The sequence below is a fragment of the Aedes aegypti genome, unplaced genomic scaffold (genome assembly GCF_002204515.2).
Source record: "Aedes aegypti strain LVP_AGWG unplaced genomic scaffold, AaegL5.0 Primary Assembly AGWG_AaegL5_hic_scaff_750_PBJ_arrow, whole genome shotgun sequence".
Lineage (NCBI taxonomy): Eukaryota > Metazoa > Arthropoda > Insecta > Diptera > Culicidae > Aedes > Aedes aegypti.
The window spans coordinates 44,627-57,711 of NW_018736438.1; the positions used below are offsets into that span (position 1 = coordinate 44,627).

General features: G+C 33.7%; 1 protein-coding gene across 1 annotated transcript in view; it reads right to left on the reverse strand.

Moving 5' to 3' along the window:
* The window catches only part of LOC110681356 (ADAMTS-like protein 1), a 35,539-nt gene that overhangs the window by 22,167 nt on the left and 287 nt on the right, over positions 1-13,085 (reverse strand). The gene's annotated exons all lie outside the window — the stretch shown is intronic.

Consider the following 13,085-nt stretch of genomic DNA (forward strand, 5'->3'; position numbering starts at 1 on the left):
ATTTAAAACATTGAATCAAAATCAAAGAAAGAGTTTATTGTTGGAATAACACTAGGGCCAATTTTGTTACATGTTTTTAGCCATTAATCTGATAAAAAGTTTCCCATGCCGAAATTCCTCGAAAGATTAACCTTAATTTTCGTAGTAGTATTTTTAGTATGTCTGTTTTTTCAATTATTATATTTTTTTTAGTGAATTCTCATATGGTAAATCAATCGGACGGTTAAGCTTTCGATTGTTGCATGATTCACCGAAGTCAGAACAGCCGCGCTGATGCTGTGTAACGTAAATGGGGTTTTCTTAATATAGTTGTACAAAATTACATAACGTAACTGAAGCGATTTTTTTGTTAATAACAAGAGTCATGTACATAATTCCAGATGAATTTACGTCATCCTAAATCGGTTTTGTTTTATTTTTTTATTGTCATCAAAAATATTGGGGGGGGGGGGGGGGGGGGGGGGGGGGGGGGTCGGTTCTGAATGATTCTGGAGGGGGACAGGCCCCCCTGCCCCCCCCCCCCTTTTCCTACGCCAATGAATGTACATAATTTCAAAGATTTTAATTTAATTGATTTTTTCAATAGTTTCTTCCTTATCTTACTTTTTTCTTAATCAAACTTGTTTCTCTTCATAACGCAACTAAAATCAGTTGCGTCATAAAATCTTACAAAATTTAGGAAAGTGTGCCGTTTAATAACGGATTGATGTAATTAAAAACACCCTATTATTATCAAAAAAAAATACCGTAAAACGGGGTAAAATTGATCAGGTTTTGGGATACTTCTTAAATTTATCATTTGAAAATGCAAATGTCGCAAGTTTTATATTTTTAAAACATTACTGGCACCCACCGCTTGTGACTGTATACTGTATTTTGGTTTTCAAAAGATTTAAGTATGTTTAAATAAATTTTTTAAGTAATTTTTTGATTTAGCTGATATGGGGTAACATTGATCACCCATGTATACAACGTTCGGTAAAATTGGAAATATCGTTGCTTACTTGAATCATGGTCCCTGAAGCCGAATTTGAAGACCAAACTCTTACAAGTCAGTTACTTTTTGAGTTATTTTATAAATTAAATCACTTTGAACCGCGCGATACGCCTAAAGGTAGGCAATTTTCTAAGGAAATTCGGCATTCTAAACAGTAGCTCGTTAATCTTGCCTTATTGAATAAACTTATGAAAGATTTGACAACGGAATCGTTTTCGTCGATGCCATTTTTAGTAGAAATCGCATTTTCCTTGATCATACCATTTGCAGAACTCGTGTGAGACATGAATTTTCATCCATAATAATAAAGATCATTGATTCAAAAACATGACAAATTTACGCATGAACGAAACACAATTTTCACATAAACCTCAATTTTCATTCGATCAATGTTACCCCGCTGATCAATGTTACCCCGGATTACGGTACTAACAAAACATTGAATTGTAACTTAATGTGTTAAGAAATAGTTTTCCTATCAATTATTTGACCTACATATTTTTTTCCTTGTGTCGCTCCACCCGATAGAACGCCATAAAAGTGGTCACAGAGTAACAGCTCCCTGGCACATATGCTGACTCAATCTCATTTTAGTTCAATTTTCCGTCTTATATATTTTTATCGAACGAAATATGCAGAAAACAGCTTCGGCAGCATTGCTTTATCATAGGTGTTATATGTATCCATAACTCAGAAATGATGGAGCAATATTAGATGCATCGTATCTAAACTCTTTTTAAGCAAAATCCACCGTGTCATCGCTTCAAACGATACAAGCTTCCGATGTTAAATGATGTTTCACCTTTCAGACGAACATCGTCCTATGTACACTACCCACCATAAGTATGGAATCACATCATCTGGTATTGCGACATCTCAGTTGAATATAGTGGGGGTGCCGACCGTTATCGGGGGGTTGTAAAAGAATCGGTCGTAAAAAACAGTGTTATAATTGTGTTTTTGAAAAATGCAACGTCTAGATGTAGAAGTACTGATCCGACATATTCGGCAAAGTTGAAGCATAGATTGAGAGCTATTCAAAATGGCCATTCAAGTTTTCATATTCTGGTAAGAGATGGCAACTGCTCGATTGTTATCAAAAGAGCCAATTATATGTATAGTGTTATATGCAGAAACCGATAAATTTTAAAGATAATGATACCGAATGTTCACTAAAGCTGAAGCAAGTGTTGTATGCCATCCAGTCAGCCAATGCACAAATGTTCATATTGCTGGCAACACTGTTTAAAAGGAATATGGCAAAGATCAAAACCATAAAACTTGAGTGGAATAGAAAAAGAGATTGTTCAGCAACAAAGGAACACACTGTAATATAGTTTTTCATGCAGGGTTCCACATTTTGCCGTAACTGGCAACACTGCTTAAATGAAATTCCACCACCAGGTAGTGCTAGTATGCATGAGACTTTTGTTTCGCGGGTATCTAAGAATCCTGACCAATTAGATAGAAGACGTCTTCGGCAAAGTTGTTCAGTAGCCCAAGGGCTATCGTTATTCTGGCCAAGAGATTCAAGATTTTGCCACCAGGCAGCGCTAGTGAGCATGAAATTTTTGTTTTGCGGATATCTCAGGATCATGACCACTTACGAAGATGGCGTCTTCCGAAATATTGTTTATTCTAGTCAGAAGGTACAAGATTTTGCCAACCGGTTGCGCAAGTGGGCAAAAAACTTTTGTTTTGCAAATATCTTTGGTTCCTGACTACACCCGATTCTGTTTCCATACATTTTCCATACATACTCCAAAACCTTATTTTTGCATGAAACGTCGAGAAATGGTGTTACTTTTTTTGCACGGTTTTTTTTTAAATTTAGAGCTGAAATTTTTTTCTGCACGGTACGCCTCCCCCGTGCAAAAACAGAATCGGGTGTACTCAGAAAACTGACACCTTTGGCAAACTTGTCCAGTAAGTTAAAAGTTATCATTTTTCGAGCCATGTAATATTGCCTCTATACACTTGTGAGTGTGATTTATTGCCAAAAATTTCGAACCTCTTGGATAGCATAAACAATATTTACGAAGAAATCATCTATCTCTGTGGTCAGGATCAAGAGATATCTCCAAAATAAAAGTTTCATGTTAACTAGTGCCACCTAGTGGCAAAGTCTTGAATCTCACTGGTAGAATAATCATAGATCGTGAGCTACTGAAATGCTTTGACGGAAACGTTATCTTCCTAAGTCGTCAGGATCCTGAGATATTTGCAAAACAAAAGTTTCATGCTCACTAGCGCCACCTGCTGGCTGATTTTTAAATCTCAACAACTTGAGTTACTCAAAACAAAATTTCGATACTCACTAACGCCACCTGGTTGCAGTATTCCGTATTTTAAAGACTACCATGTTAGCCTTTAATATATTGAACAACTTTGCTGAACATAATGACCATATATTTTGATTATTTTTTAAGATATTGATCATTTATAAAAAAGGGTCGTTAATCTGAATTCTGGTCGTTCAAAAGTGGTCGTAAAAGAACCGTCATAAAACGAACAGTCGTAAAAAGATGGTTGTTGTACACTCTAAGAAAGCGTTGTGTTCAGATGGGCATCCAATTCTTCTGAAAGGGGTTCTCTTTGTGAAAGAGGACCACGTGATTATTGAGTTCAAATTGAATTCAGGTTAACTTCTGCGTCCATGAGTCCTCTCGTGGTGTAGGGGTATCGCGCCCCATCTAGTGGACAGGGATTCGTGAGTTAGTTGTTCTGGGGGAAAGGTCCTCCCGAGCAGAAGAAAATAACTACTGAATACTAAACTATGGTATTCCATACCAGATAATTTTCAATACTTACAACCTGTTTGAGGTATGAATGAGCCCTGCATACGAGGTGGTATATACCTTCTGCATATTCTATGAACATCAAGCTGATAATTAGATCAGGTATTGTAGTACCTAAATAATACATGATGGATTTTCATATAAAAGTGAAATTTTTCAATAGTAGGGGGAGATCCCCCAGTACCGGACACTTAAGCCACTAAATTCATAATTCGAAAAATATTGATTTTATGGGCTCGTGTTACCCATTTATGATAAATATTATCATTTTTATAGTGTACAAAAATAAATTTGAAAATATAAATATGAATTTTGACATTGAGTTTTGATGATGTATTTTAGTACCAAATTGATCGATCTTGAAAGGTGGTACCCAATACCGGACACGATCCGGAAATGCCTCGAATTCTGTAAATTTGAACATCATTGAATGTTTACACTATAGAAATAGTTTCAATTCAATGCATTTGCAACATTTACAAACATAATTTGAGTTTTTCTTAGTTTGCAAGATGCCTATCAAAAACCTCTTTCATATATGATGGAAAATAGCACATTTTACGATGTTGTTATGAATGTTCATTCTTCTTAATTTTATTGCATGTTTGATACCATGGTCGACGGAACCCATAAAAAATGAAAGTATTTTGAGACACTGATGCAATAATTACAAAGATATCATATAACAAATCAAGCTGTCCGAAACTGAGGGACAGGAGGTGCTTAACCAAAATTGTAATTTGTCCATATTTACTTCAATTGTGGTACAAAATACATTCATACTATCAAATTAGGATTGTGTTCAATCATGCTTCAGGGTCCAAAGTGTTTTTTTCGTATTCAAAATAATTACTAAATAGGCTCAAAATTAAGAAGATACGTCAATTTTTTAAAGATTTTCAAACTTTTCTACTTTTTTAAATAGGGATGCATATTTCAAGGATGTGTTATTCTACGCAAACATTAGTCTACATAATAGCTTTCTTTTCTACTAATACACTATCTTGATTGGACCATGATTTCTCAATGTTTCGACTTTGTCCGGTATTGGGTGCTGTCCGGCACTGGGGGATCTCCCCCTACCTCCAGCAGTCCTCAATAGCTATCGAATACCATAATGAAGTATTTTTAATTGTTTTAAACCTTTTTTTTCAAAACCATAATAATACCAAAATGAGGTATTGACAACTGAAAAATATCTAATTATGGTATGATACCAATATGCACAAGTTATTGCTAGTTATTTTTTCCTCCTCGGGCTGGAATGAATGACAAATCTTATGACATTTTCAGAGTGTTCCGATTTTCAATTCCGATTGCAAAAATAAGAACTAAAGAAACTTATAAAAAACTTATTTTTTTCAGAAACTCATTTGTTTATCTTAAGCAAAGTAATTCAAAAGACTGAAGGTAATTTAAAATAGCACACTTTTGTTCGCTTTTCTGACGCTACACGTCGCTATTGTGTATTTCAACTAAAGAAAGTGGAATTTTAAGGATAATCTCATCATGCCTACTCTATCGTAACAAGCTTATGTTAACACCTTAGTGATCGCCGTTGGCCTAAGCAAAACAAAAATAATTTTTAGGTAACGTTAGCAATGAGCATTAAAAGTACTGAACTCAAAAACACAAAAGTTGTTCATGGTAGGGTTTCTAAGATCGATTAAATTATTTGGCACTTTTTTTTCATATAATATGGATTTTGAAAGCTCTAACTGAAGTTTTAAAATCTCTGTAGAGTAGAGTGGAGAAAGGTTTATTTTTAAGATAAAACTTATAATAGTCATGGTGGTTTGAATACTATTCAAGTAAAAGACTTTCACTCCAAATATTATGAACATTTATTGATATTCGGAAAAGTTGTGGCTTTTTGTTGTTTTTAGAAGTAAAAATTGTAATTTTTGGTTGAACGTTAATTGCATGGAACGAAACAAAAATATAATCTTTTCAACTTTTTAAGTAAGAACGCTTCTAGGCCTCTCATAAGGATGCTTTGAAGTGTATTAGTTTTTGCATAAATGCTTAGGAACCAATTTTAGCCCATTGTGGGACAAAAGTTCGAATCAGCGGGGAAAAAGTTCGACCCATGTACAATTTCGCGTAAAAAATTAAACCTGCCTAAAATTAACACATTATCATTTAATTTAACGAAATTTGCCTCAACGTGCCAAAAAAGTTATCAGAAATTTGCGTTTCTGTGTAGCTTTGCCGAAAACTGATATTTTTAGGTAAATTACAATTAATCCTGTTTTGGGAAATTTCTTGATCAAAAATTAGTGTGTATTTTTCTGCAAGTATATGTTTATGGCTGTTATAAAGTATGCATGTCATTAGAGTATTGACCTTTTTTTCGGTCAGCGAACTTTTGCCCCACACTAGATTCGAATTCTTGCCCCACCGGTGGGGCAAAAGTTCGTTGAAGAGAATTCGTTTTTAGACTGTTGTAACTAAAAATTGGTATACATTTTAACACAAATTTGTATAGCAAAATTTTAGCCAGTATGGTGAAGGTTCACTAAGCGGTATTTATTTCTTTTCAAAGGCTATAGTTTTCGGGAAGTTTTGATTATTCCACTAAGGTTGGACTTTTGCCCCATCTTACTCAATAGTGTCTGTTGAGTCAGTCAACTCGTTATATTTCCATATTTCATGAACTTACAATGCAATGAAAACTTGGTGCAACTACGGTCAAAGTAACCATCGAGGTGATTAACTTTTACTATGGATCTTAAACTCATTTTTTAAGTTTTCACAGTAATAGGGGTACTTATGTATTTTTGGCCATTTTGTTCTCTTCGTCGTGGGTATTTTTGTCAACCAATTCTTATGAAATTCGGCAATGAGATGACTTATATAAGGACTGTTCATTGTATAAAGTGGACACCTTGTAATCGGTTTTCTGTGTATCGTTCAACTATTATTCTACAATGCTATGAATATATAAAATCTTACAAAATGCTTTTGGTTGAAGCACTAAATATTTTTTCCTAGAACTCCTTAGAAAAACGCTTCATCAAAGCTGAGCATTATATTTCGCATAACAAAAACCTTTATTTTTATGAGCATATTGTGTGTTGGTATCCTTTACTATTCTAGTGTGACACTAGGATTTTCCCTTTGGGGCGAAATTTCCTGAACACCATCCTTTATAACCTTTTTTAAAATAAAAAAATATAGATGATCGTAATTTCCAGAAAATTTCTTAAAATCATTGCTTTCTATAACCTCCAAAAATCGACCGTTCTAAGCATTGTGCCTTATTCGTGTGAAATTTTATTATGTTGGTGGATTTTTTATTACAATATTGTACAACATTAGTCGAACGAAGTACAGAAAACCGATTGCGATTTCATTTATAAATTAAACAGATATTGTATGTACAAGGTGGCCACTTTATCAAATGAGCAGTCCTTACTTAAAGTATTGATGCAAATATTGAGCTCAAGAGTTAAAAAAAACACCCATGACAAAGACAACAAAGCTGACGAACATACAACAAGTTACCCTTAATAATAAATTTGTTGAAAATATTATGAGATCAAAAATGTAAAATAAGTTAGTTTGAAAAACATATTTTGACCCTGATTATCTTATGACCTCATAACCAATTTAATTAGCCACTACCGTGAAAATCGTGCAAAATCTTTGTTTTTATACGTCATGTATTCACGAAAATATGAAAATATGTTACTAACATGAATATTTTAAAAAAATAAGGCTGCAAAAACAGACTGTCCTAAAAAGTTTAATTTTATTTAAATTTTTCACAGTAGTTCGATCTTCTACTTTTGATATGCGCAAAATTGTACAGATTCTAGAGCAAAAAACAGAACTCATATTAAACATGTACGAACGGGGCCGGCCAAAGCTACCTTATCCCAAAAATAGATCACTAATGCATTCATTTTTTTCAGTTTCAGTGCAATATCGTCGTCGCGTAAAATTCTAAGCGATACCATCATTTTATAACTGGTCAAAGTTATTGAATGTTATTATTCCAAAAGTGAAGCTCTTAGAATCATGAATTTTTCGACTGTCAGCAAAACATACAATTTTATCAATCAAATCAGACTTGTAAGCGCTTTTTCCTATCAAAATCGTCAACCGTAAAAGGACTATTTTGCCCCATATAGTGTTAAACTCTACACAAAGTAATGTTTTTCAAAAAGATTTCAAATAAAATTCTAAGTAACCTTTAAAAAAAAAACAACCACGGTATGAAAGGAGACACTTCGATCTACACTTATGAGACGATTAATTTAAATGTGTCTCTCTGCTTTTCAAGGTCTTTTCCTTAGAATAACGTAAAATAAACTTATATTTTAAGAAACTCATTTGTGTATCTTAAGCAAAGTTGTTCAAAAGACTGTATGTATAAAAAATGCGTTCACTACCAGGGGGCTCACACTGAGCTTTTTGGTGTGGAGGTTGAGTAGAGGGCCGCATTAAAAAAAAATAAAATAAAATAGCACACTTCGCCATTCTGACGCTACACGTCGCTACTGTGTATTTCAAATTGAATACTAAAAATTTTGAACATTGAAATTTTAAGCTGAAATTTTGTATTTACGTGAAGCAAAGGTGAACATTTCAATCTATGAACGTTTCGAAATGTGTCATCTGCTTTTATTTTGATCGAGCATTTAACAGTGCTTGAACATTAATCAGTTTTCGTCGATTGATTGATTTTTTTTTTCCAAGAAGGTTTTACGTAACAGTAAAATAACGTACCGTAATCCGGGGGCAAATTGATGATTGGGGCTAGTTTGACCAGGTCCTGTACCAAACAACATTTCCTTCCAAGGATGCTGAAGGTTTCATTGGCCTCACAGACACTCCATATTTTCTAGTTTATAGATGTCTAATGATGATTTTGAACTATTTCATTTTTCTTAGGGTCAGTTTTGCATAGAAATATTCACAGTTTTTGAAGGTGTAAGCAATGCAGTTGAAAATGTCGGTGCTAAAGAATCCACTGGTGCTATGCCTACATGTCAACTTTGAGGGTTTAAAATGTTGTGTAAGCTTAAGTATGAAATACAGAACTAATTTTTAATACCACACAGCATAGCAAATATATTTTTTGCTAATAAAACCGTTTAATCTCGAATAATGTGCTTATTTTAAGGGAAATTGTCTACATTTAGGCGTATTAGGCAGATTTTCAAAGTTGATTTTGCAATAAAATGATCAAGTACTTGAGTTGTAAGAATTCTGACATCATTTTCAGATTCAGGAGACCCAAATTTAGTAGATAGGGATGTTGTTAATTTTAAAATCTGCTTTATGATACGGTGATCAATTTCACCCCAGTGTGTCATTTTATTTTTTGATATTAAAACTATTTTTATGATATGTTCAATATAATTTCACGAAAAATCGATTTCATAAACTGATATAGATCAATGGAGTACTGATTTTGTCAGAATTTATTTGACAATATTTGAATTTCGAAGGTTAACACAACAAAAAGATGTTAACCAGTGATCAATTTGCCCCCGGATTACGGTACCCAAGTTTATACCTTCCAAAATATAAGGCTTAACCACGTGGTATTTTTTCAGACTGTTTTTGATCTTTGGAACAATTCTGCTGAAAACAAAAAATTCCTACGAGGTCGGCATCGCGGCCTAAGACCTGTTAAAAAAGTACCTATGGTAATTTGCTTTAAGTTGATTCATAGCATTAGAGTCCTTCAACAATTGGCGAACTACCCTAATTTAATATGTGCATAAGTACCTCGTAACGTCAGTTTTGCATCTAAATGCATTTAGTGGTAAGAACAACTATGTTGAAACTCGAATTGCCTAGGTTGTGGGGATCATGATCTAAACCAGTGCTTCCCAAACTTTTTCAACTTTCGCCCCCTTGAGGCCAATATATATCTGGAATCGCCCCCCCTGACATGTGATTCAAATGTTTTAATCAAGCGCTGTTGGATAAAAAATGTCTTTGACTCATATATTCATAGAATTATGTACATTCAAAAATATTTTCTTAAATATCGATAACCCACAATTATAAGGAATGATTTACTGATTTGTAATTTATAATAGCAATTTTAATAATATTTTGCGTGCATTACAAGTTACCAAATTAGTTTTCTATACAAATTCGAATATAATATATGCATAAGCGCTAAATTTTGACGTAGTTGGGGACGATGTTCTCCAAAATTGAACCAAATGTAATGTTTGGATGCGTTTTTGGAAGGTCTCGTCCCCCCAAACACGTCACCAAGTAAAATGATTCGTTAATTGTAATTTCATACTGAGTTTTGTGCTATTTCTAAAATTATTGCAATAATTTTCAGAAATTGTGAATAAATTTTTTTTTTAAAGTCTCTGGGAATGCTTATTTTTATCCAATCCAAAACACTTGAAAAATATATGAAAACCTCTAATGTTTTTCAACTCCTTTTTCCGTGCACTATATTAAAAGAGTATTTTTAACACCAAGAAAAACTCAATTTTTTGGGCATTCTGAAGATTTGAATCCGACGCATTTCTGATATTTCTTCAAATCTATATTTAAATAGAGTTTTTTCAGTCTTTGGCATCAAGCGGTTTTATCGTTGAACCCGATTTTTGTCTGCTATTATTTTCTAAATTTGTTTCTAAAATGATTTATTTTATAAGAAATAGTAAGAACGAGTACAACCAAATCTTCAAAATGGGTACTGTAGATGTTTTTTTCCGTAAAAAGCTGGATTTCAATAAAAGAAGTATTAGCTCCCTAACGTCACAGTTCCCATACAAAACAAAATTTATATAAATATTGAGCATTTGCAAAATTTTTACAAACATTCAGATACATATTTTGTACATCCGAAATATGTTGTGTGATTTAAATATTATCTTTGACTAATCTTTCCAACCGTGTGAAAATCTCAAACACAGAGCATTCTTAAAACTGACATGATATTAAAAAATGTGAATGTACAACACAGACATGTTGTGTTTGACAATCATCAAGTGTTGTCTATCATAATTTTAAAATGACCATGATTAGAGATATTTCGATCTTAGGAGAAATATTACTGCAATTAATAAACCTTGAAATTGAATAACCTTCAGATGTGTCTCCTCCAAAGGATATGAGTAATTATTTTCAAATGCTCCAGAGTTTGTTTTTTCACCCCCTTTGTAGATTTTTCGCCCCCCAAATTCTGTTTTACAAATTTTCGCCCCCTTGAGCCTGAAAATCGTCCCCAGGGGGGCGAATTCGCCCACTTTGGAAATCACTGATCTAAACCATTCTCAAAAGTTCTCACTTTACATAAACACCTGCCCTATGTAGCGAAAGTGTATCTACTGTTAACGATTTCTCTCAGTCTTCTGAACATCTTTGCTAAAGACAGGATCATGAGATAAAACCAGCTAGAACACTTCTAAATTTAAATTCATACTAGAGACCTGAAGAAACAAAATGTCGCTTCGAATATTTCACCCTGTGAATGTTGCATGTCGATAGCAGAGTATGAGTAAAGTAATTCCATGGAGCCAAGTAGGCTACTTCTACTTATTAAAAATACGAGCAATTTTTTTCCCTCTTTGAGTTCAACAATGTGTTTCCTTACTTATCTAAATATAATGTACAATTTTTTTCAATTATTCACGTAGTATTTATCGATATAACAGTGGATTTTTATATATTGGCTGTTTTCATATAGCATGATTTAAGGTTGATGATGAACAGATTTTGTAGATTTAGGTTCATCATGTAACTGTTCAAATGTGAAAGTTGTAGTGGCATTTGAACGAAAAAAAAGAATTAAGTTTGACTTACGAATTTCTGTTACATTGAATTCTGTGCTTTGTAGGGCAAGTGTTTGGAAATATGAAAGCGTTGGATTTAAAATTATGAAAGTGTAAGCATCAGCAACAGAGTCAAAATAATAAACCAAGAGGAGACTTCGGGTGTGGTTTTGTCGGTGAGAGGGGATTATCTGATTCTGGTGCTCACAATGAGAATCTTTTTCCGAATATTTAATATTAACATCTTTTTTTGGGGTTAAGGAACTATTGTCATGCAATTTGTATGCACTATACACAATCGCCCTTGCGTCCTTCTTCTTCTAACAATCGTCTTACGGTATTTTAAATTTTTAAATTCAAATCAATACCCTTAACAAAAGTTTGTAATCAATATTGAGGCAGCATTTAATTTTTATAAATTTACAAGTAAGCGAAATACCAAGTTTTAAGCGTATTTTTTTTGCTGAACTAGCGTTAAATTTCACCTACAATTTTTTTTATGGAATGAAGATAAATATAATCAATTCGGTCATTAATTCTTAAGATACTGCTGCATTGACTAATAGATAGCCCAGCATGTGATCAACCTTGTCATGAAGCAGTCACTTGTGACGTTAAATTTTAAAATATTTCTCAAATTACTACTGAAACTGTATATTTCTTTTTGTTCGGTGACTATTTAGCCCCATATAGGGACATACTTGTCTGATACTACTAAAAATACGGTATTTTGGATGATATTTGAGGTGCTCCAAAGCTAATATTAATAGAATTCAGCTTCATTTTGAATGACTAATGAGAAAATTTAAAACTAACGTCACGATGATAAGTAGTTTTTGAGCTGTTTTAACGTCATGATGCTAAGGTTGGAGAAGCTTTACACGAAGTTAGAGAACATATTGCTTACGGTGGCACACTTTCTCCGAATTCCTAAATAGTTCATCTTAAATAGGTGATGCTTAAATTCTAGGGGTGCTGCAATATTCTATCAGGATGATGCAATACTTGATGATGCGATACCATCAAGAATAAACATTTTGTGATCATGACAAAATCCACGATGCATCGCGGTTGTTCTTCACCATGGAAGCATAGCAACTACGATAAAACTTTTGTCTTTAAATCATCACAACAAACTACGCTCTACTAATAATGGATCGCTCGGCATGTATGGTAACGATCAATAGTACGTAAATCGAAGTGAAATTTTTTGGAGGCTTTTACTCCACGACTTTTCTCCTGGTTTGTAGTTTTTGTTCCGTAAGTTAGTCGAGCATGATTTGGGCAATTGCTGTGAATGCGTTCCGACTCACGATAATCGCAACTTGTTACAACATCCGACAGACTGTCCCACGACAAATAGTGCATCGGATGCTTCATATATCTATACCACACACGCGTAGGTGTTGAAACCATGCTGCTTCAAGAACGACAACCTTCTTAGACCATAAAGATACTGTGTCGTTTGTCGCTTTTTCTCATCCTTGGATCCCATAGTAATGACGGGTAGTGTATAAACTAGATATGACA